The sequence below is a fragment of the Amblyomma americanum genome, chromosome 4 (genome assembly GCF_052857255.1).
Source record: "Amblyomma americanum isolate KBUSLIRL-KWMA chromosome 4, ASM5285725v1, whole genome shotgun sequence".
Classification (NCBI taxonomy): Eukaryota; Metazoa; Arthropoda; class Arachnida; order Ixodida; family Ixodidae; genus Amblyomma; species Amblyomma americanum.
This window is the reverse complement of record NC_135500.1, coordinates 124244479-124268204: the sequence shown is the minus strand read 5'-3', so window position 1 is coordinate 124268204 and position 23726 is coordinate 124244479. Positions and strand designations below refer to the sequence as shown.

Sequence of the window (23726 nt, the reverse complement as noted above, 5' to 3'; positions counted from 1 at the left end):
ATTGTAACCTGCCAAGTAATACTCCTGATACCATTGCGCCACTTCCCGTCGAAACTCTGGATTACCTTTCAATCATACAAGGCGGGAGATAGATGCCATTAATATATTTTAAGTTCTAGCGAATCGAGTAAAAATTCAAAGAACGGACTTTATTAGACTTGATTCCGGCAAGGAAAAAAAAGAAAAAGAAAGAGAACGCTTCATGTTCAACGAGACAGGCAAACACGTGTTAAAGGCAGAGTTCAGTTCAGTTAAGTTTTACCGTGTGGACATAGGCTCATGTTAAATACATTTGTATACTTCGTGTACAGCAGGAGAGCCAGAAGTTTAAACTGCGGGAAGGCAAGTACATTCCATGTCATGATTTGTAGGAGATTGGCAGCTTTGCCCGAATGTATAACTGAATACACCTGAATAAATTGCGGCCTTTGAAGTTCTAATGCCCAACAATTCTGTACAAAAGCATTTGAACGCGAAAGCGTTTATGAGCGCAATTTCTCATATATATTAAAAAAATTCAGTATAACAATCAATATATTTGCGGATCTCCCGTCGGCAAGCTTGCATTATTTTGCGATTAACATTATTTCTATCCTCAAAAGTATTTCCGGTTTGTTTTCTAAGGCAGTTTTAACTGCTCGGTGTCAGCGATATAAATGCTTCAACACGAAGATTTTTATACATATCAGAATAATCGACCATTACTTTCGATATCTCTATACTAGTACCTTACACTTTTGCAATATTCAAAATTTTTGACCAAGAGTGATGGAGATTTAAAAAGAACAGGGGCAGAGAATAAATTGACTAAACACTGCTAAGCGCAATGACCTTAACTCCTGTCTACAGAACCTCACCATTTGTTAGTGCCTTGTCGTTAAAGCCCAATGTTCTATTAATTTTTTTGAGGAAAACCGGCGGCGTTCCGTTCACTTCCTCCGTAGATAGAAAACTAAAGCTTCTCCTTTCATGTGACAGATTGCGCCGTCAACAGTTGCATTAGATTGCATACACCTTTTTATTAATGTACAGACGTCTGATTTATGCGTGACGAGAATCATTGACTCCAAAAAAGGTGTTAAAGCAGCTGGAAGTAACAACAGTATAAATGAAGCACAATCCAAACAACAGAGAGAACCCTAAATCGCACTGAGGGTAATCTTCTCTCTATGTACGCTAGATGACTGGTGTTACTGCTGAGCAGAACTTGAGCAGCTTGTTTTGGGATTTTTATTTAGTGCACAAGGTTTCTCTAGGGAAGCTAAAGTGCTTTTTACCCTTTTTAACCGCTTCATTTTGTCGGCGTGGCTGTTTTATTTTTGACACGAATTTACTACGCGACCTGAGCAGATGTCTTCAAACCTTAGATTACAGCTTCAGTCATATTCAGGACGAAATCATTATCCGCCTTCCACAGAGCATTGGTAATGCACTAAAGCCATCGTAGCTTTTCTTTTCTTTTTCTTTCTATTCGGCTGTTCTCCACAGCCTTAGGGCCTGGACCTGCAGCCACTCTAGGTGCCATTAATTAGACGCAACTCTAGAGTCGCTAATGAATTAACAAATCAAGACATCAGTATTTCACGCATAAAAATGATTCTAAATCCGTACCACTCGTTACAGCAGCGATTACATAGATCCGAGCTGCGTTATGCAAGCCATTTTCTTATTCATGCACCTCCCAGACAGTCTCTGAACGGGATGACGAGAAGGTCTTGTTAACAATGACCATGTCACATGACTCGGCCAAGTGATGCAGTGATCCAATGTTCCCGCTGTCTTTCATTGCTTCCTCCGCTGCAGGCAAAGCTTCTGTTGGCGTTTCCAGTTAACGCACGAAATAACAACGGATGCGAAGGCGCCCCGCCATTACGACGCGTATTCCACGGGGGGTAGGTACTTCCGCTACACTGTACACGGCCCAGCAACGAGAAATGGAACGCGTGAAGGGGAGAGGGAAGGAAGTAGCTCTTACGATCAAGGGAAAGAGGGAGTTTGCCGGGGAGCCGGCTAGCAGAAAACGGATAAAAGGGAGGCGGTAGCACCGTAGCGGCTGCGAAAGGGAGGCGCCCGCGGAAGGATTTGGCTAAACTTGGCGCCTCTGCACGCACAATTTGCGCTTTAATAGCAGGACACTGTCGGCGACAACAGAGTGCGGTGAGCTGTTACCGTGAACATAGGAAGAATGAAAGGTCACAGCTGTAGAAGCGGTTCGGTGAGCGAACGAACGTGGCTCGCGCCAAAATGTTCACATTTTGGAGACAGGAGAGATGAAAAAAAGAAAACGAATAAAACTCGTCTCCTCAGCTACATGCTACCTCTCCCCTCACTCTCTATTTAACCCTTCCCCCTCCCCCCACCCAGCAGTAGCCCACCCTATTCTCTATCACCTCAGTTTAGCTTTCCATGTAACTCCACCCGCAACAGCCCGTGCAGTTCACTGCAAGCCCAAAGGAGCCGTTCAGCGTGCTCTAGAAAAAGCTTTCGTCTTTCTAGCAACCGCTGACGTGTCTGCTTTACTGCGGCGGTTCGAATAAAATGTTGTACGGCCGACCACCGTCGTTCATGCAGCACATGCTTCGTTCCTTCGGTGTGTGCTCGCGTTTTGGTTCTCTTTACTGCGGACAGCCTCTACATGGTCGCGCTGCACTGAATAGTAAAGGCGAAGAGATCGCAGCCTTTGCGAGTCTCCTTCGTGGTAGCTAGGCAAGAGCGAAAAAAAGGGAGGTTTTTCAACAACGTGGTCGCGAGGGGAGCACTCGCTGCGAAATATGGGAAAATAAAAATGACAGAGGGAACATAGACGAATGGGCTGAAAAATCAAAGCTGGCGGATACAATGACAGCCTGACTTTTTTCTTGTTATTTATGCTCCCTCCTCTTTGATGGTTGCACGTGGATAGAGAGAAAAGGAGACTGGTGCAACGATCAGAAAAGAAGGATAATGATAGGGCTGGTGGTTAAGTGAATCTTCGCTATTTTGTCGCAGAGTGGCTCCTAGGAGTCGGAACCCGTTTTTAGCACCAAAAGAGTGCAATTTTGCGAGTATAATTTTTTTTTTGCACGCGATCTTCTGCCGTAGTGCAGCATTTGCTGCAACCTTGTATGATACCTCGAGGGTGACGCTCTTACAAAATGTAATTTCTTGTTGTCCTGATACACTGCGCTAATATTGAAAAAAACATTTAGAAAATGTTTCGGAAAATTGCAGGAGGTACGGATGTAATGCTTCGATTTTTTTGGTCATTGATTTTGTTGCGTGTTTAAATTAACGGGCGACTTAATTCGCTGAATTTCTCTAGTTCGGAAAATGGCTTGTGACCTATTTAACTTCTTAAGGCACAATAAAGATAAAATAAATAACAGAACACCCGGACCAAAAGTTAGGCTGGAACAACCTGAACAAAAACCTGAATATTTCTGCATGACAGAAATGAAGGCAGTGCATTGTGCTCATGTCAATTTCAGGTAGTTTTAAAACAGCCGTTATCAAAACAAGTTGCGGTAGAAATTAAGAAGTGATATGCTTAAGAAATAAAGTGAAGAGAAAAAATGTGATTAACAAAATAGCGCTCACAACCGATGGATATTTTAACAATCAGAACGTAAATATCATACATTTTATCTCGACCACATTGTTTTAAAGGATATTAAGACTCAAATGCGAAAGGGAAATGGCGACCCGAAGAAAGTTTCTCCGTTCTGGGAGCAATGCAATGGCGTCAAATAAATGTGTTTTGAGGAATGCCTACGGTTATACCGTAATCAAAGAGCACATTTTGGCGTGCGATCTCATGACCTCAGCTGTCACAGTGTGTATTTGACCTCTCGAGCGAGTGCAAGTTTATCGACTCTAACACCCTTTTCAGCAGGAACAAAGGGCGAAATATCTTTTAGATGTCTAATATTTCAGCTGCCTGAAAGAAATGAAAGTCTTGTAGCTTCAGGTTATGGACGTTATAAAGACGCGGAAAAATCAGGTCGGTACTTCAAAGTCTGCTCTTAGAGCGCAGAAAAAAATGTTGGCTTCTCTATCTTAGGGCCACCGTAGTGTATTTCAGGGCCACTGGGAAATGGCGTAGTTATAAGCAAATTGATAGCGCTTCTTTAGAATGCTAGGCACATGTAAACGCGGCGTACTTTTGGCTGATCAATTTTTTGATTATCCTGCTAAGTTACCTCTTAAGATACCTTAGTAAACTACTCGGGCATATACTTTGGTAAGAATTTGGCAATGACTTGGCAAAAATAATTGTCCATTTTGCTGTGCATGTTTGCGCAACCCAAATGCCCCAATGTAATCCAGTTCGTGAGAGCAAGCTGCCGGGCTAGTTGGTGATGCATGTTGTAAACTAGGAAGCGCAAAATACCGGACGAGGGACAGAGTAAGGGACACAAAAACGCGCTCGTGAACCTGTTTTTGTGTCCCTTACTCTGTCCCTCGTCCGATATTTTGCGCTTCCTAGTTTACAACATGCCCCATGTAAACTGCCCACCTTCGATCATCACCAGCTGTTTTCTCCCTGACTCGATATAAAAAAGGGAGGAATTGTCTTGCCCGTTTGTTTGGTACTTCTACTCTCCGGGGAACATAAGGTTGAAATATACGCAGTGTCAGCGCGGTTCTTCGGTGGAATTCGTGCATACCAACTGTAAGCCACAGTTTCCGCAATCGTGTCAGCTTTTTCGGGACCCGCAAATTGCGACCCCTGTAGAACCGTTCTGGGACTCGCTCTCTACACGAATGCACTCCTATGGCCTGCGGCATCCACCGCGCTCCAATAATTTCACGCCCATTGCACGCCCCTGCTGGCACCGAGTTTACTCTACAGCCATTAGCACGAATAATGAAATTGAAATGATTGGTCTTCATTATGTTGTAAAAATCAGGAAGGAGCTGGAAAATATTCCAGAAATAAATTCAACAGAGGTAGAGTAACAGGAAACGGCAAAATTCGTTGATGACAATTGCACCACAAACCGCCATGACGCCATTAGAGAATATTTTACCCAAACAGACAAGTTTCAATCATTCAAATATTGTGTAACATTGAAACGAACTTTGGAAATGCAAGGAAAAAAAATATTTTTGCTCGTTTCTCATTCACAAATCCTGCCGGCCGCAGCCGACGGAAAGAACTTAGGTGGGCACATTTGGAACTCATAAGGAAAACGACCCTGTGATCCGCAAAAGCACCTCTTAAAATTATTTCATTTAAGATGTTTATATCAGGCAAGGAAAAGAAGCCCAATTAATTCAGATATCTTCATCGTCTCTCGCATTATTCCTTTCACTTTTCATTCATATCCCTGCTATGTAGCTCAGTTCTGCCCTTGTTTCATCTTTTTATTGTATTTATCCTAATGTTTTCTTTGTGTATTTTCTTCTCTCGCATTGAAATATTTTTTCTGCAGTGTACTTCAAACTTTACAACTGCTCTTATTCAACATTTCTCTCGTTACCATTCGTCTTCCGTTTTTATTCTCTAGTCACTCGGATCCATCCTTCAACTGCTGCCAGCACATGTCTGTGCCCTTAAGGTCTCATTTCCGAAACTCCTGCGTCTTTTTATATCATAAATTCCCATAGCCCCCCTTGTCCTTCACATATCGACACTGCTATTTCTGATACTTTTTCAAATTCTGCAAGAATAATACGACAATCCCTCTCTGATTCTCACGTTTTTTCATCGCCGCCCTGTTTTGCACCTGATACCGCGCTCTTCTTTGTTTTTTTATACTGCGGGCGCCCTTTCACATCCGCAAGCCTCCCCCCTCCCCTTTTTTCTTGTTCTTTGGCTCTTTGCCAAATCTTGTTTTGTGGATGTGTAAGCAACCAGACCGGCCTGGTTAACCTTTGAGCATTTCCTTCTACTATCGCGGCCTGGGTAAATCGAGTCTGCCTAACCCAACCTACTTATTCTCATCGCCTCTTTCGTTAGGTTTTTCAATTTCTTTTATATGTACCGCCCCTTCGTGGTTCTCTTTTTTGTGTGCAATTCTCATGTGTTAGTGTGTAGATTCCAAATATCCCCTCCAGAAATGACCGCCGTGTACCCGGAGAAGACATACTTCCTTGTTGAAACACCAGCTCTAGATGTGGACACAAACACCTCTGCAAAGCTTGAGCTCTAATTGTTGTTGGCTTTTCATATCTTTATGTGTTTTTTGTTATGTCACTTCTCTGCATTTTATTCATTTTCTGCATGTTCTATGACCGGGACTTAATCAATGTTGTAGTGTTATTCATGTCCTTTCCGCAATAATAACAATCTCGCAGCCACAGTGTGAATTCAGAATGCAACTGCTAGCATCGTATATTGTAGAGCGACAGGAGAGTGCTTTGGAAAAGTAGAAGCCACAGTTCACTTTCTTTGCACAAAATTATTGGTACTACTCTGTATGACAAATTACAAATGCTTTTATTACGGGCATTTATTTGTCAATGTCCACAATTTCTTTTTTAGAACACTGGTCTCAGCGGTGGTGCATTGTCATAAAAAGTCCTCTTCGTCCATAATGCTTGCAGTGAAAATTAGATGCGTAAAGACTGCTTTAGAATTTTTGCGTGATTAGAAATTGTGAGTTTTGTTTTCATTATATTGATAGCACGCGTAACATTATGTCTAAGAACCATCCCGCGGCGCACATTCTTTTGGCTATTTTAGCGTACAGAGAGAAATATTTTTAATAGCTTGTGCTAGGTTTTAAAAAGAAAAAGGATTTGTTACTTAGGCTTAAGCACATGATTGAAATAAACATTTTAAAAGATATCTCTTCTTAAAAAGGCATATTGGCTGCTTTTAGAAAATAACAAGAAAAAGACTCTTTCAAACATCATGATAAAGATTCACTAGAAGTATTCGTGACACGCTTCATCATTTTTGGGAAAATTTGGATTCCGGCTTCTTTGTATCTATTACTGGAAACTCACTGAAGGGCATCTCGCGTGTTTATTATTTTGGAATGCTGCTTTTGCTGCTCCAACCAAGTTTCCTGCGGTTTTTAATCAACGCTATCAAAAAGCAGCTAGCCCTCCTTTAATGAGGGGACCAATCCTTTTCTCTTTTTCCTCTTCCATATTTTTTCCAAACAGCATGAAAAGGAGCAATATATAACAAATATTTTCCTTCGTTTTCGTCAAGCGCAGAATACTATTTGAAGCCGGACAATCGTAGGCATCAAAATTTTGAAAAGCGATATTGGCCCGGTATATAGTCAGAGCCCAGGTTTGTTCGAGCTCGCTGGCCGGGAAATGATTCCGAGCGCTCCGGGGCGAAGTGTTTCTTTTTAAGGCGAAAGCCTTTCATGGCTCATACTTGCGGCCATGTCCTTGTCCGTTCTCAGGTCATGTACGGTCTCAATTCAAGTCACACCGATGACGTCACGAGCGGTGTAGTCATCAGCGGTGTGCCGATAAGAAAACAAATTCTTGTGCATGGCGAGATTCAAACTACCGGACTTCCCTTGCGCTGCCGAGCGCGCTAACAACTACGCTTTTTTTTCCTTATTGCATGGAAATAGTGCCGAAAAGAAACGTCTAATCACGCTTACGCCACAAAAAACCAAGCCACATTACCCCTGCATGAACCCTCCTTCCAAAACATCAAAAGTCTGGGAGGCACACACATTTTTTTTTTATTCGAGAAGTGTGCCATGAGGCATAAGTTGGAAAAGGAAAGGGGGGGAAGGAATGCACGGGATTGAAAGTTAAAAGAAGGAGTGAAGAACCGTTGCGCTGAGGTAGTCGCAGAGGTTGTTAATGAAACGGTTGTCCATTGTCCACTTCATGAAGTCACTTTCGCGGTTCCACCGCAGGCCCACCTCCCTGAGGAGCCGTTTTCTGATAGCAGCCGTCGCTGGGCACGTCCACAAGTGCCGCACATCACGAATGTCCGGTGCAGCGCTACAGTGAGGGCACCTGTCAGGTGCTGGTAGATCTTTGGCACGCCACCGATGACGGACAGATGGTGTCAGAGCCGCCCCTGCCCGAATCCGGCGCACGGGTACCTCCTCCTGCCGAGTAAGACTACGGGGGAGAGGGTGCGAACACGGAGGAATTAGAGCGCGTGTTCGCTGGCGCAGAACTTCGGAATCGGAAACGTGGGACAGGAACGGATCTGGGGGAAGAGGGGAAGGTGGCGGATCGTCTAATGTATGAAGATGAGTCATAGCATCTGCTTGAATGTTATGTGGATCCTGGACATGGCCGCGAATCCAGTGTATGCGCACAGGACATGGATACTTTGCGCAGAGCACATGAATAGTGTTGCAAATGGGTTGCAAGCCCCAAGGGTAGCGTTGGCCTGGCGGCCTGGGGCACAGCTGGAAACATCCGAAGGTCCCGGCAAAGGATGAGTCGACTGGCAACAGAACAACTTGTTTATTCTGGCATCGCAAAAGAGCAGCCGGTCAGGGCGACCACGTTACTCGAAGGAAGAAATCGAAGTCTCTTGGCGTAGTAGTAGTAAGTGGATGAAAGGGGAAGAGGAAAGGAAAATGCACGGGCCTGTGACTGGTGTTAAAACACCACCACCACTGCCGGCGTGCAGATAGAGAGAAGGATAGGTAGGGTTTCAGAGGAAGAAGGAAGAACGCGCGCGCAGGGGCGCGCGCGCGTCTCCTCTCCTCTCTTGGCGTCCGGCGCAGCTGTCTTTTTATACCCTCGGAGTCGAGGGCAAGAAGGAACGGCTTGGGATGAGTCGCACAAGACGGCGACGCACGGACATGTCCAGACGTGACGGGCGCGTCCGCCGGGCCGGCGCCGGTCAGACCTCCTCGCCTCCCAGTTGGGGAGCTCCTCTCCCCGGCTGCCGCACTTTGACAAGCGTGAGCACCAACATGCACACACACACACACGCACGCACGACGACACGTGGCACTGAAACCTGCCTGGACGCGCTTGGCGGGAGGCGTTGCGGCCGCGATGAACGAAGCCGCGGCGTCCGTTGCATCCGCGCCGGCTATACCCCGCGTCGTAGGCGAGACGTAACAGACCGCCCCGCCGGGAGAAGGAGATCCCGATGGTCAGGGGACTGCATCCGCTGTCCAGAGGGATGTCGCTCGATGATGCTCGTAATCGAAACCGATCGTCCCTCGACGTTGCTTGAGCGCAGCGCACAGAGAAGGCCTCGTTCACATGTTCAGGATCACACAGGACACTGCAAAATGACTTCGGGAGAGTTGCCATTTTTGTGCTCGTTCCCAGCAAGCGTTAGAACTACGCCGAAACGCAACCGCTCAGTCAGCAAGCACGAGACAACCCTCACTAAGCTCTGCCAGGCTCTTTCCCCTTTTATACTACTGCCTAGTTCCTTACAGTAGTCAAGCAGCACTCAGAACGCGTCCACAAATTGGAAAATTGCACTAGAAAGCACATAATCACTTAGAAACACTAAACAAAAGCAATATGTTAAAAATCCTGCCTCAGGAAGAAAACATCAGTAACAAACAACTTTGAGGCGGATTCCTACGTTAGGGGCTTCGACTTAAGCCATCGGCGTTACCGTTGAGACTCCCCTTTTTGTAACGCACCTCAAAGGAATATTGTTGCAAAGCGAGGCTCCAGCGCAGGAGGCGGCCATTTTTGGGAGAGATGGTCTGCAGCCATTGGAGAGGACAGTGATCCGTCTCAATGATAAACCTCGAGCCGGCTAGGTAGCATGACAATTTCTGAACGGCCCACACGAGACACGCACACTCTTTCTCGGTGGCGCTGTACGCCTGCTCACGACAGGTCAGCTTACGACTAGCATACAGGACGGGGTGTTCCACTTCTCCATTGTCCCTTTGGCACAGTACAACGCCCATGCCTCGCTCACTAGCATCGCACTGAACAACGAACCCTTTTGTGTAGTCTGGCGATCGTAGCACAGGCTGGCTTGTTAGGGCGCTCTTTAAGGCGCTAAAAGCTCTTTCCTTTGTCTCGCTCCAGACGACTGTTTGGGGCTCTGTTTTTCTTAGAGCATCCGTCAGGGGAGCCGCGATATTGGAGTACCTGGGGATGTACCTCTGATAGTAGCCGGCGACACCTAAGAACGACCGAATATCGGTCTTCGTGCGCGGTTGCGGGAAGTCTCGCACAACGGCCACCTTTATTTCAGAGGGGCGGCGACGACCCTGTCCAATCACGTGACCGAGGTAGACAACCTCGGCCTGTGCTAATTGGCACTTGGGAGCCTTGACTGTCAAGCCCGCTTCGCGCAGGCGGGTTAGCACTGCCCGCAAGTGTGCCATATGCTGAGACCAGGATGCGGAGAATATCGCTACGTCGTCTAAATACGGTAAAGCAAATTCTTCCTGTCCCCGCAACACTTTGTCCATGAGGCTTGAAAAGCAGTATGGCGCGTTCTTCAAACCAAAACTCAAAACTTTAGGACGGAATGTTCCCATTGGTGAAATGAACGCCGCATACCTACTAGCCTCTTCTGTAAGTGGAACCTGCCAATAACCCCTGACAAGATCTAGGGTGGAAATAAACTGAGCGCTACTAACTTTCTCAAGGCGCTCCTCGATGTTAGGGATCGGATAAATTTGATCCTTAGTGATGGAATTAAGCCTGCGGTAGTCGACGCAAGGACGAGGTTCCTTGCCCTGTACCTCAACTAAAATCAAAGGGGAGGTATAATCACTCTCACCCGCCTCAATAACACCGAGCTGTAGCATTTTCTTTACCTCAGCCTCCATAATATCGCGCTGGCGGGGTGACACCCGGTACGCCTTGGATCGTACTGGCTCTGGGGAGGTAAGTTCTATATCATGAGTAAGGACAGAAGTCCTACCAGGCCTCTTAGAGAACTGACCTTGAAACTCTTGTAAGAGTTGGTGTAGTTCGGTTTTCTGCTCAGCCGACAGCGGTGCATTAATGATTAAGTCACTAATGACCTGATCAGTGTCTTCCCTGTTCGTCACTGAGCCTAGTCCCGGAAGCTCGACCGGAAGCTCTTCTAACTTTCCAGTGTCGGGCATTTCCTCTCCAGTACCTGGTGCCTTCAACGCTACAGGCTCAATTTTATTCAGTTCGGACGTGCTCTGAATATCAGCTTGCTGCGCCTCCGACCCTTTCTCATTGTTCGACAACGTCGGCCCCGCAACTACCGCCTTTGCAGCGAGCTCCGGAACTCTCGATCTGGTTAAAGCCTGAACGCTAGCCTCACCAAACAAAAGCCCCTTCTCGCGCAGGAGGTGATCGGACCTGTTCGAAAATAGGTACGGGTACTGGGGGGGCAGCATAGATGACACTGCGGCCTCCGTCTCAATTGCTCCGAAAGGTCCTTCAATAAGCACTTTTGCTACGGGCAGGCACACGCTGTGAGCTTCCACGGCTTGCTTGATCCATGCGCACTCGCCCGTGAACATATCGGGTTCTACGTAAGAGGGGTGAACTACATCCATTGTAGCTGCGGAATCACGAAGCACTCGGCACTCTTTCCCGTTCACGAGGAAGTCTCGCATGTAAGGCTCGAGAAGCTTCATGTTCTCGTCAGTGCTACATAATGACAAACACACGACTTCTCTTTTTGTTTCTGGACACTGCGCCGAAAAGTGACCCGGCTTCTGGCACGTATAACACACGCGCGCTTGCCTCCTCTCGAACCGCTTTCTGCGTTCGGCTTCGGCTGCCGCCGTCTCCTCTCCTTGCGTTCGGTCGGACTGCTTTCACTCGCATCCGCACTACGCGTGTCCCCCCTTGCTCTCATGGGTGTGAACTTCGGCCTCTCAGACTTGGAGTCAAATTCACCCTTTTGACCGTCCTTAGCTCCGCGAGCCCGAGGCGTCACAAACTCCTCGGCTAGCTCGGCGGCTTTAGCCACTGTACTAACGTCTGGCCTATCCAAGACCCAGTACCGCACGTTCTCAGGTAACCGACTATAACTCTGTTTCAGCCCGAAACATTGCAGAATTTTCTCGTGGTCACCAAACGCTTTCTCTTCTTTGAGCCACTCCTGCATGTTTGACATAAGCCTGTAGGCAAACTCTGTATATGACTCGCTTCTGCCTTTTTCATTTTCCCGAAACTTCCGACGGAACGCCTCCGCTGACAGCCTGTACTTTTTTAGCAGACTCGATTTCACTTGGTCGAAATCCTCTGCCTCCTCTCTCTTCAAGCGAGCGACTACGTCGGCCGCCTCGCCGGGTAACAAAGTGAGCAAGCGCTGTGGCCACGTTTCCCGAGAGAACCCCTGCTTCTCGCACGTTCGCTCAAAGTTAACCAGGAACAAACCAATGTCCTCTCCAAGCTTAAACGGCCGCATCAGGTCAGTCATTTTGAACGATACCCGTTCTCCTGCACCGTGTGCCTGACTTCCATTACGAGCGCGTTCCATCTCTACCTCGAGACGCTTCATTTCTAAAGCGTGGTCGCGCTCTTCTTTCTCTTTTTGCTCTTTACGTTCGCGCTCCTCTTTTTGCTCTTTACGTTCGCGCTCGTCTTTTTCTTTTTGTTCTTTACGTTCGCGCTCGTCTTTCTCTTTTTGTTCTTTACGTTCGCGCTCGTCTTTCTCTTTTTGTTCTTTACGTTCGCGCTCGTCTTTCTCTTTTTGCTCCCTCTCCTCAATGGTCTCAAGGCATTCCGACAGCTCGTCATCCTCAGCCTCCAACTCAATAATAGCCCTTAGCAGTTCTGGTTTTCTGAGTTTGTCTGAGACATCCAGACCCAACTCTCTTGCAAGCTCCAGCAATTTCGGTTTGCGCAACGACTTCAAATCCATGGCTGCTCCGAATGCTGCTTTCTCTACTGCCTACTATTGTCTTGCCGCAAACTAACCCGGCAGCAACGACAACCACAATTACCAGCTCTGTTTCTGACACTAACAAAAGCCTGGCAAAACACAGAAGAAGAAAGTCCCGCACTCACCAAACCTCGCAGCCACGAATTCAGCGCAGTCGTTCCGCTGCAGGCAACCAGTCATCACACAGGGCTCGTTGCACTGCTCCCGGATGGTCGTTGTGCTGCTCAGCATACAGTTCACCGCATATCTTCGCTGCTGGCCTCCGTTGTCGGGATCTCACCGCTGGCAACCAGTTGTTGCAAATGGGTTGCAAGCCCCAAGGGTAGCGTTGGCCTGGCGGCCTGGGGCACAGCTGGAAACATCCGAAGGTCCCGGCAAAGGATGAATCGACTGGCAACAGAACAACTTGTTTATTCTGGCATCGCAAAAGAGCAGCCGGTCAGGGCGACCACGTTACTCGAAGGAAGAAATCGAAGTCTCTTGGCGTCCGGCGCAGCTGTCTTTTTATACCCTCGGAGTCGAGGGCAAGAAGGAACGGCTTGGGATGAGTCGCACAAGACGGCGACGCACGGACATGTCCAGACGTGACGGGCGCGTCCGCCGGGCCGGCGCCGGTCAGACCTCCTCGCCTCCCATTTGGGGAGCTCCTCTCCCCGGCTGCCGCGCTTTGACAAGCGTGAGCACCAACATGCACACACACACACATGCACGCACGACGACACGTGGCACTGAAACCTGCCTGGACGCGCTTGGCGGGAGGCATTGCGGCCGCGATGAACGAAGCCGCGGCGTCCGTTGCATCCGCGCCGGCTATACCGCGCGTCGTAGGCGAGACGTAACAATAGATTGTGAAATCTGGAACGTTCGTCGAACAGCCTTCAGCTGTTTAAGGGCGGCGCGGGACTCGGTGTAAATGTGAACTGTATTGAATATTGGAACGAGCGGAAGGGAATCAATGGCATTGTAAATGGCTTGAAGTTCCAATGCTAGGGGAGTGCACGTATCCGCAGTATACGTCGCGCGAGAGTTGAGATGCGGATGAGATGGACTATACACAACAGTAACTCCCCTTTTTGCAGAATGAGATGCATCCGTGTATAATATGCACCCTTCAGGCAGATACGCAGCTGATACCGACGGGGAAACAGTGGGGCGATTGTCAGTGAGCTGGCAAAAGGACCACGGTGGAAGTGTCTTTAAACGATGAAGTTTGAGAGACTGTTTTCGAGCTCTATTTGCCACCCGTTGGTCGATGATTTCACTGAGTGTATTAAGTTGGGCGAACTCCTGTAGCACAGGTATGGGTGTTAAACGAGGCAGATATGTTATGACGCGCAGAGCCTCACGATTGATAGCTTCAAGGGAGTCCCACTGTCTGCGGGTGAGACGTTGAAATTGAGCCTGATATACTATCCGTGGCTGAAGGATAGAGCGCACAAGCTGGCGGGCCGTATGAGCACGTGCGCCACCAGAGCGCATATCTATGCGACGAATCAGACCTAGAGTAGCGTGAGCCGATTTACGGGTGGCTGTCAGCCACGGGGTGCCAGTCCCAGATGTATGGAGGAGAAGACCAAGAATACGAACAGTTTCTACCTGAGGAATCAGAGAATTATGTACCGTAAAATTTAAAGGGGGAGCTTTCCGTAAGGCGGCTTTATTTCCAATTCGAATGAAACATGATTTAGTAGGAGAGAGTGACCCAGAGGTGGGAGGCGAGATGTCAATACATCCAGCGCGTGTTGAAGGACCGACTGATGAATAGACGCATCTGGATGACAGCACCACAAGGTGATATCATCGGCATATGCAAGCACGCGGATAGAAGGGATGGTCTCTAGGGCTCAAACAAGAGGAATTAAAGCCACATTAAATAATGTGGGGGCGAGAACAGAGCCCTGCGGCACTCCTCTATTGGAAGTGAAATTACCAAAGGGCTTTCCGTGGACACGCACGCTGAAGGTTCGATTTGCTAAAAAGGCGTGAATGGAGAGGAGGAACCGGTGAGGGAGACCAAGAGTTTGAAGGGAGGCAAGAATGGCAGAGTGAAGAATGTTATCATATGCCTTTGTTATGTCTGTAGCGATTACGGTTCGTACAAGGTGACTCTGTGGAGAGTGGTCAAGCACGTCAGCAGCCAAAGTAGCAAGGCCGTCCTCCGTTCCAATTTGTGGGCGGAAACCAATTTGGGAATCTGGAACAATCATGGGATTCCAGCCACCATGATAAGCGTGCGGCTAGAATGTTTTCTTAAAGCTTGCAGATGGTAGGGGTAAGGGAAATTGGACGAAGGGCCGAGAGAGATACTGGAGGCTGACCTGACTTGGGTATTGGAACCACAACAGAATGCTTCCAGTCTCCCGGCATGACGCCAGAAAGCCACACTTCGTTAAAAGTATCAAGTAGGGTTTCCAAAGCCCTCCCTTCCAAGTTACGAAATAAGGAGTTAGGTATGCCGTCGTGCCCGGGAGTAGGAGTAGTTTTTAAACGGTCAATGGATGCCAGCAGCTCTGCCATGGTGAGGTCAGAATTCATCCCATCGGGGCGCTCTGTTACCGATAAGTCAGGTGGAGACGTAGCGGTGCAGTCATGGTTTGTAAAAAATTGACGGGCTGCTTGTTGTGCAAATGTGTCCTCATCCACATTTAGCGCGAGACGAATGCTCTCTGTGTAATCTTCAACCCGAGAAGGGCGCTCCATGGCGTGAAACACTCTCCAAAGATGTCGATTGCCCTGCGTATAGGACAGGCGGGCACACCATGCAGCCCAGCGTTGCCTGCCTAGCCGCTTTGCATAGCGGCGCGCCCGTGCGGTAGCGCGGTGAAGAGTAGGAAGAGCCGAAGGGTCATCGGGGTGACGAGTAGCGTAAAGATCCGCCTGGCGACGAAGAGCCCACAAATTCAAGAGATGTATGTCCGGGTTCGGGTCGTCTTCATTTACAGTAGTGGTAATAGTGTGAGTAGCGAGAACAGCAGATAGAGTAGACAATGCTGAAGAGGGGTTGAATGTAGATAAATGATTGTCTGCGCGTACAGAGTCCCATGATGTTATTCGTACAGTGCGGCGTATTTTACGTAGACGCGTAGGCGTTAGGGAGATAAAAATAGGGCTGTGATCGCTACCCCAAGTATCAGAATCAACTGCCCAACGAGGGTTACCGGGGCCTAAGCACCAAGTCAAATCAGGTGAATACGGGCCACCTCGTGGGCGGGTAGAAGTATTCGGGTGGTTTAAAAGTTGAAAGGAATGATCTGAAAAGCTCCCTTGGATGTGTGAACCCCTTGAGGAATCCGATGGGTAACCCCACGCAGTGTGTGCGCCGTTGAAGTCACCACCAACTAGAACAGGGATACCCGAGTTGGTAGAACGTAGAAAACGAACCCATCCCAGATTGGGAGATGCGGAGCCAGGACGACTATAAAAAGAAACTAGAATAAGGGGTGTGCGTGCAGGTTTTACGAGAGGGGCGACAACCTCTTGACGTGTGTTGCACCACCGTGAAAGGTCGAGCGGTGTGTGCGGAACTGAACTGTGAATATAAATTGCAGATTTACCTGGGCTGAGGGAGGAGGCGGTGCAACGGCGATCAGGGATAGATGGTGAATGGTATGCGCAGAAACCTGAAAGGCGTGGGAGGGCATTATGCTCTTGCAGTAGGAACGCCCATGCCCTCAGCTTTCCGTCGCGAAGGCGGATGTTCACTTCAGAGGCCTTATTAGCGAAACCTCGACAGTTCCACTGCACCACCACCGATGATGATGCGCTATCCATGACGAGGCCGAAGAGCTTCCACGATGAGGGATGTCACCTGCTTCATCAGCGCTAATATCTTGTCCACTGTCGGGGTAGTCACGGCTAAGAGGTGGTCGGCACCTGATTGTGGGCCAGTACTTACCCTAAGTGATTCTTCTGATGATTGCTCCCGAGTTATGAGAATTCTTCGAGAGGATTGAGAACGACGCTGTTCCCGGCGCTGGGTGAGTTCGTCTAGTCGGCGGCCAGCCTCCGCGATTGCATTGTCTAAAGCTGTGTCTTCATATGTGGTATCCACATGTGATGGATGCACTGGACGTTTTGGCGTACCATTTGATCCGGGAAGGTGAGCCGCTTGTGCATATGTGCGCTGGCGAGGAGACGTATGGTGAGCAGCAGGCTCAGATAAAGGAATTTCAGAGAAGTCGTTGTCGTCACATGCGAGAGCTGCAAAGCGATTACTTGTAGGAACATCCAATTTTGCAGGCGACTTGTGAAACTTCTTCGCTTGCTTCTTCTTTGGACAAGCGGGGGAGCGAATGTCCTGGTCCGGCGATTTGTACAGGGCACAATGAGGTGTTGGTGCATTCATCTCGGCCACAGCTGCTGGATTAGGGCAGGTATTTTGCATATGTCCTTCTTTGTGGCAGTGATAGCAAAAAATACGACGAGGACGGAAAGGCTGTGGTTTGACGATCGCACCGTAGTAGGTAAGGTACTTCGGGAGAGTCTACGGGCCTTGCAGGATGAGCAGGTATGAGCCCCGGCGACCCATAGGCCGTGCTTGCAGTACAACATGAGTTGAGCAGCGAATATTTGTGCGCACTTCCAAGGGAGGGCTCGTGCTGTCGACATGATAAACCATGCCGCGGAGTGTGTCAGGACCAGATGCAAAATATATTTGCACCGGGACATGCTTGCTGTCATCCAGGGGGATCCGCGTAACTGCGCAAAGTTTCTGGGCGTCCATCAATGATGACAAGTTTACCGTGATGGTGTTCGATGGGCGATGGACGACAAACCCGCAGTAGTTCGAAGAGCCAAGGGCATGGTCAATTGTGGCTTGAACATTCCGGGCATAGATGGCAGTCATATCAAAGCGCAATGTAGGCTTGATGGTAACGCGGAACGAGTTCGCAGCAGGCGGAAGAGAGCCTTGACTCACGGGAGGCATCTGTGGAGGAGGCTCAGACGCTGGTGACGGCCCTTGGTGGGAATACTGAACTGGCGCGACGGGCACAGTTTCTTGAGGGAGTGCCACGGGCACGGAGGCGGTAGAGCAGTCCATGTCACAGGCCAAAGTCGTAGCATCGGAAGACGGCGCAGGCTGGAGGCCCAGAGGCGCTGACGATTGCGTGGACGTGGAGGCTGCGTCAGGTGGCAACACAGCGGGCATCCGCGTAGCCGTCGTCGACAACGCAGAATCCATGCAGACGCGTAGCGCGGCCTCGTTCGGCAGCGCCGAGCTAAGCCTAGCTTGCATCTGAGGGTTCCGGTTGGGCTTTCTCACTTGAGAATGAGCCCGCCGTGCCGGGAATTTCTCCGCAGGGGCGTCGTGAGCATTCGGTCTCACGGAGGGCACTGTCCGACCCACGCCACACGCGAGAAGACAGCGAAAAGCGAAAACACAGACCTAGAAGCAAACACGTAGCCACCCACTAGGTCTTCGTCCAGGCACACACATGCATCCAGATTGGGGAGCCGGCTAGGCGGCTCTTGCAGGGCAGCATATGCACCCCGCACCAAAGCCTCCACGAAAAAAAGTTCAAAAAACAAGGATTTCGACGACCATGGTGATTCGGTGTGGCGGTCCCTCATGCGGCTCTTCCAGAGGCTAAATAGTCCCAGCAACATAAATAAATCATATGGCACAACACTGTTTTTCTCCGAGGGCAAAAAACGAATTCTGAAGGGTGTGATGTCAATGCCCTTAATTGTTCGTTGCAAAATGTCCCAGAAGAAGATAGCATCAATGCACAGAACAAAACTATGGTAAATGGTCGCTGGTGTATTGCACAGGCGACAATTCACCGTCCATGGTGCAAGCATCTCATTAGCATGAAGCCATGGCTTCACAGGCAGCGTTGACGTGTCCAGCTTAAAAAAGAATGTTTTCGCGGTAGAAGAAATGCACATTCGCCTAACACGTTTTACGACAGTGGTGTCAAGAAACTCCAGAAAAGGTTGCCGATATAAAGGTACAGGGAACAAATACGTTAAGTGTTTGAGTCATCTGTCTTCTGGACAGGCTATACAGGTAGTCAAAAGAAAAGTGCACAGTGAGGAAATCGAAGGTGTCAGCAACTCCCTTAAAGAATCGCCATAAAGGCCCCTCACGAGTGTGTCCCATCGGTGCGAATAGGAAAGGCAAATGAGAACTGAGACGCCTAATAAGCACGGCTACTAAAAAAAAGGTAGTTTGAAAATTTGAAAAAAAAAAACGCCAGACAAGCTGATGCATTAATAATTGAACAAGGCTGATTCCACCAGACTCTAGAGAAAGAAATAGATTATGTCGACGCATGAGTTCCCATCGGGAATGCCATACGAATGTAGCAAATATTTTGTGCATCACATGCACTTTCTTCCTCGCACAATGGAGAACCTGCAGCACATAGGCAAGTTTTGCAAATAAAAAAATGGTGCACACTTGAGCCCGAGCAAACACTGATAGTTCCCTACCCATCCAAGCCTGTGTTTGTCGCCTCATGGAGACTATCGGAGAATCCGAGTAGGCGCCACTGTTGCGAATGTGGTGAAGAGGAACCCCTAGGTAGTGAAGGGTCCCGCAATCCCAGCTTATGCCATCATAATGACTTGACGTTGTACCCCAATGGCCCAACCAAAACCTCCTTGGATTTATCTAGATTAAAAGCCGCACCTGATACCTTGCAAAACTGTTCAGTGAAATGCAATGCCTCAAGCACACTCTTTTTGTCAGAACAAAAGAGGGCGACATTATCTGCATAGGCAAAATCGTTATTTCACACTGCGCCACCGAGAGACCACGGATAGATGCGCAGTTAATAATACTGAGGCAAAGGGGTTCAAGATATAGGGCAAACAAGAAAGGTGATAAGGGACAGCCTTGGCGAACAGATAATTTCAATGGAATAGATTTGATTACCTCTTGGTTAATAATTAGCCTTGTATAGGACTCCTTATAGCACAATATTATGCCCTTAAGCAAAGCACCTCCAATATTTGCATGTTGTAAGGCCCCAAACAAGAAATCGTGACGAACTTTATTAAAGGCCTTGGTAAGGTCAATCTGAAATTAGAGCTACTTGTCCGATCTCATCTGATACTGTGTCCACTTCAGAGCGTGCAAAATGAATATGGGCTTGGATGCTGCAGCCTCTGATACCGCAGACCTGGTGCGTGCCTCTTAATTGATCGACAACAAGCTGCAGACAATTGCAAAGAACCTTTGCAAAAAGTTTGTAATCTACATTACAGAGAGAAATTGGACAATATACCACAACTGTTTTCAACCGATTTGAATCCGTGCTTTTTGGAATTAATATAGTATGCCCAGAATAGAAAGTGTTGGGGGGGGGGGGGCAAAAACCAACATTGTAAAAGCCTGGAAAACCTCTATCAATACAGGTGCTAGGCAAGTGGAAAATGTTTTATAGAACTCGCTACTAAAGTCATCTGGCCCAGGAGATTTCTGAGCCGTCAGGTCAGAAATCGCAGATTTAATTTCGTCCAAAGTGATAGTCCCCATCACTACACCACGCTGCTCATCGTCAAGTCAGGGCAAGGCTTCGAATAAGTGACTGTAATCTGATGTCACATTTGTGCCCGCACAACCTCCAAACAGCTTCCGATAATAGTCAAAGAAAGCCTCAATAACACCAAGAAAATCGCTGTATGTGCAACCATCATACTGAATTTTCAATATTTTTTTGCCTAGAACAGTCTGCCTTTCATCACTCAGGGCCCGATGAGATGTTGCTCTTCCCCAAATCTACGGGTCCTAGATCTTATCAAGGCCCTTTTGTATCTTTCGGTTTCAAATTGCTGAAGCTCTGCTTTTACGGCCGTGATATCTTCTACATTGGCACCTGGGCTAATCCTAGCTCATGTAGCTCAACTAAAGTACGGCCGAGCTCTCGAAGGTGATGTTTTTTTTAAAAAACGCGATTCTTGTTTAGGCTTTAAAAGCAATGTTTTTTGTTTCTTGATTAAGTAAGTCTCATTTCTGCAAAACTAAGAGGTCACCGCGTGACCACGTGTCCTTCAAGCAATTAGATACAGCACAGTTGAAGATTTCATCTGACATCAGGCAGCTATTTTGATTCCACAGCTCCCTTCGAGGATGGAGTATGCGCCGGATTTACCTCCTTATCTGAAGAGACGCCATGCAGTGATCACTGAAGAATACGGGCCGCACCCAGTAACCAAAAACGCTGGATAACATGTCTGCTGAAAGGTAGATCTTGTCGATCCGAGCACTAGAGGAGCACTGAAAATGAGTGAAATAAATGTGGTGTCCCATCGCTTATCTTGCCCAATATCCACCAGGTTGTATTCGCATGCCAAATCAGTGAGTAAAGCAGCACTACTGTCATATCGCTTACTTAACGCTGCTCGGTCTTCATCCCTACAAACACAATTGAAATCACCCAACAGCCTATTTTTGCGATTCGTGGACAAATGGTCTACTAATGACGGGAAAAAGCCTTCTATCACTCAGCTTTACAGAGGCATAAACACAAACAATTCGCCACTGTACACCCGAAAATGCGAGGTAACAGCAGATAAGTCGTCCGTCATCATCTGTGCTATACGACACGGCAGTAACTCCCAGTGTGTTGGTCAGGAATAGCATGCACCCACCTGATAAGCCTCCTGAGTGACTAACGATGACATTGAGTTCTGACAAAAAAGGCTCGACAGCAGCTTCAGTCTCCTCATCAGAGGACAGCTTGGTTTCCTGGATGGCTGCCACACTCACACCCCATTTGTTTAAAGGATGCCGTAACTGAAGTTGCCTTCGACGATTACGCAAACCCCTAATGTTAAGGGTAGCGACCTGAAACTCTGTGACGCCCTCCATTTTTAGTAATTGACTTATTGAAGGCCACCTCCTGTGATGGGGCGGCCGGCCTGCAAATCGGCGGCCTGTAGGGCAGACATAGCCCTGCGTTTTGAGGTGATCCTTCCCAATGCCACCACACCAGGTGCCTTCTGCACATCGCCATCGACACACACGTCATCATCTGCTGGACGCTTCAAAGGTGCGCTGTTGTCCGTGGCCTCTTCTGCGACAGCCAAGGCTTCGGCCCATGAAGCCGAATGGGGCACGTCACTAGCATCCACTCTGACAGCCCACGGGACACCGAACACACTAGAAGCTGACACTTCAGGCGACACACCGCTGCACTCCGGCAACGAAGGGGCAATGCCGGCACAGAAGGCATGTGGCACATTCACTGGCCGAAGCGCCTCCACTGACTCTACAGCAGAGGCGTTCTGCTCTCTTGATCGTTGGGTGACAGGTGGCTCCAGAGCAGCAAGCACAGGACTCAAAGTAGCGGACCCGGGCACACCCGGGTCCGGTGGCTTTGGGTCTGGAGACGAGGATTCCTGTTTGTCCGTACTTGCAGACGGACCCTTGCCGTTATTCGGTGCAGATGCTTTTCGTTAATCTTCTGTTTGCAGCTCATGACTCAGTTTACCCGACGCTTCCACAACATCCGACACATCCATAATGTGCTCTGACACCACTTCATCCTCATGCGCCCAGTTGCCCTGGCGTAACCTGTCAGCATAACTCATAGCACAATTGTCTACTGTGTGCCCAAAGCGTCGGCACTGGGTGCATCGAGGCGTACGACACTGACGCCGTACATGGCCCACACGGTTACAACGAAGACACAGCGGAGGCCTGCCTGGGATCACAGCTGAAGCTTGTACCCTGAAACCGTGGAGCGTGTGAGGTATTGCACTTGCTGACACTCCGCCCTTGAGCGTGAGCGAGATTTCACGGTTCGCTGTTTCCATGTGCTCCATTCCGGGGCACCGCCACTTCTCACACTCGATAGTTTGTACAGTTCCAAAAGGCTCCAAAGCTTCCACAATCCTACTGTGCTCCATATAGCGCGGGAGCCAAAGAACCTTGAGCTTCACTTTTTTGGTGTCCGGGTCAAACACGATACATTTTAGACCTTTGACATGGGACTCTGCTCTATCAATAAGCTTCTGTTTTCAGGAACTGCTCTCGCAGGTAACCATCCAAACGTGGCTCATTTGGTACTGGCCAATACACAGAATCTCACGGAGGTCCACAATCTGCGCAAGCGCCTCTCGGAAGTCGGGAGCACGGTATGGGTGGCCCTTGAGGTCAGCATGCAGAAAGACGGTGTTAAGGACAACATTACCGGTAGGTAATTGAGGGAGGACAGCTTTGTATGGGTCCGTGGCAACTTCAGATATCGGGAGACCTCAGCCAACGGCCGATGCGCTGTTTCCAGCTCGAAGCATTTCCACACACAGCCGTTCAGAACGGCTTCCTCTTCCCCTTGAACGACTACGCTACTTCCTCCCAACGCATACGTAGTTCTCCTTGTCTAGCTAGTTGTGTCGCAAGACGGTGCGGGCAGGGCAATTGTTTTTTCTTTAGCCAAATCTAACCTCTATCTAGCGTAAGGACGCTGGAGAGTGTTTGAGCAAAGGCATCGAATCAGACGGATGCCTCCCAAACGCCCTCCTGTGTCTCGAGCATTTCAGATTCACAAACACCTGTGTACTTAATCAACATATTAACCACACATCACTGACGTAAGCAGCAACACCGCGCTAAAGGCTTTCGCCTTACCGCACTTTAGGTAAACAAAGTGTTCCCTGAATTATTTTTGCGCGGCAGTATGGGTATTTTTAGTAATTATACAAATACCTTGTAGCTCTAACTGAGGGAACCGACGATAGGTAAGCAGCAGAGCGCAGTACCACCCAGTTTTTAGCGTCTCATCATATAGCTGGTATTATACGCTGCGTGGCTTAGCAGGCAAGTTATTATACGTCGTTTTTGTTTTATTCCGCTCGTTTCACCTTACATATGCTAACATATGCACGTCTCTTTAGGGCACTTATTATGTTCGGGATTTTGCTTACGTTCCATAGCTATATGGGCCAGTACCCTACGAAGTGCAAATATACTGGTATGGATGCAGCAAGCTTCTCCTTAGGGCACTTATTATGTTCGGGATGTTGCTTACGTTCCATAGCTATATGG

At 48.5% G+C, this 23726-nt stretch overlaps 1 pseudogene; it reads right to left on the bottom strand.

Moving 5' to 3' along the window:
- Positions 1-22135: 22135 nt before the first annotated feature.
- Positions 22136-22741, bottom strand: LOC144129804 (uncharacterized; annotated as a pseudogene).
- Positions 22742-23726: the final 985 nt, after the last annotated feature.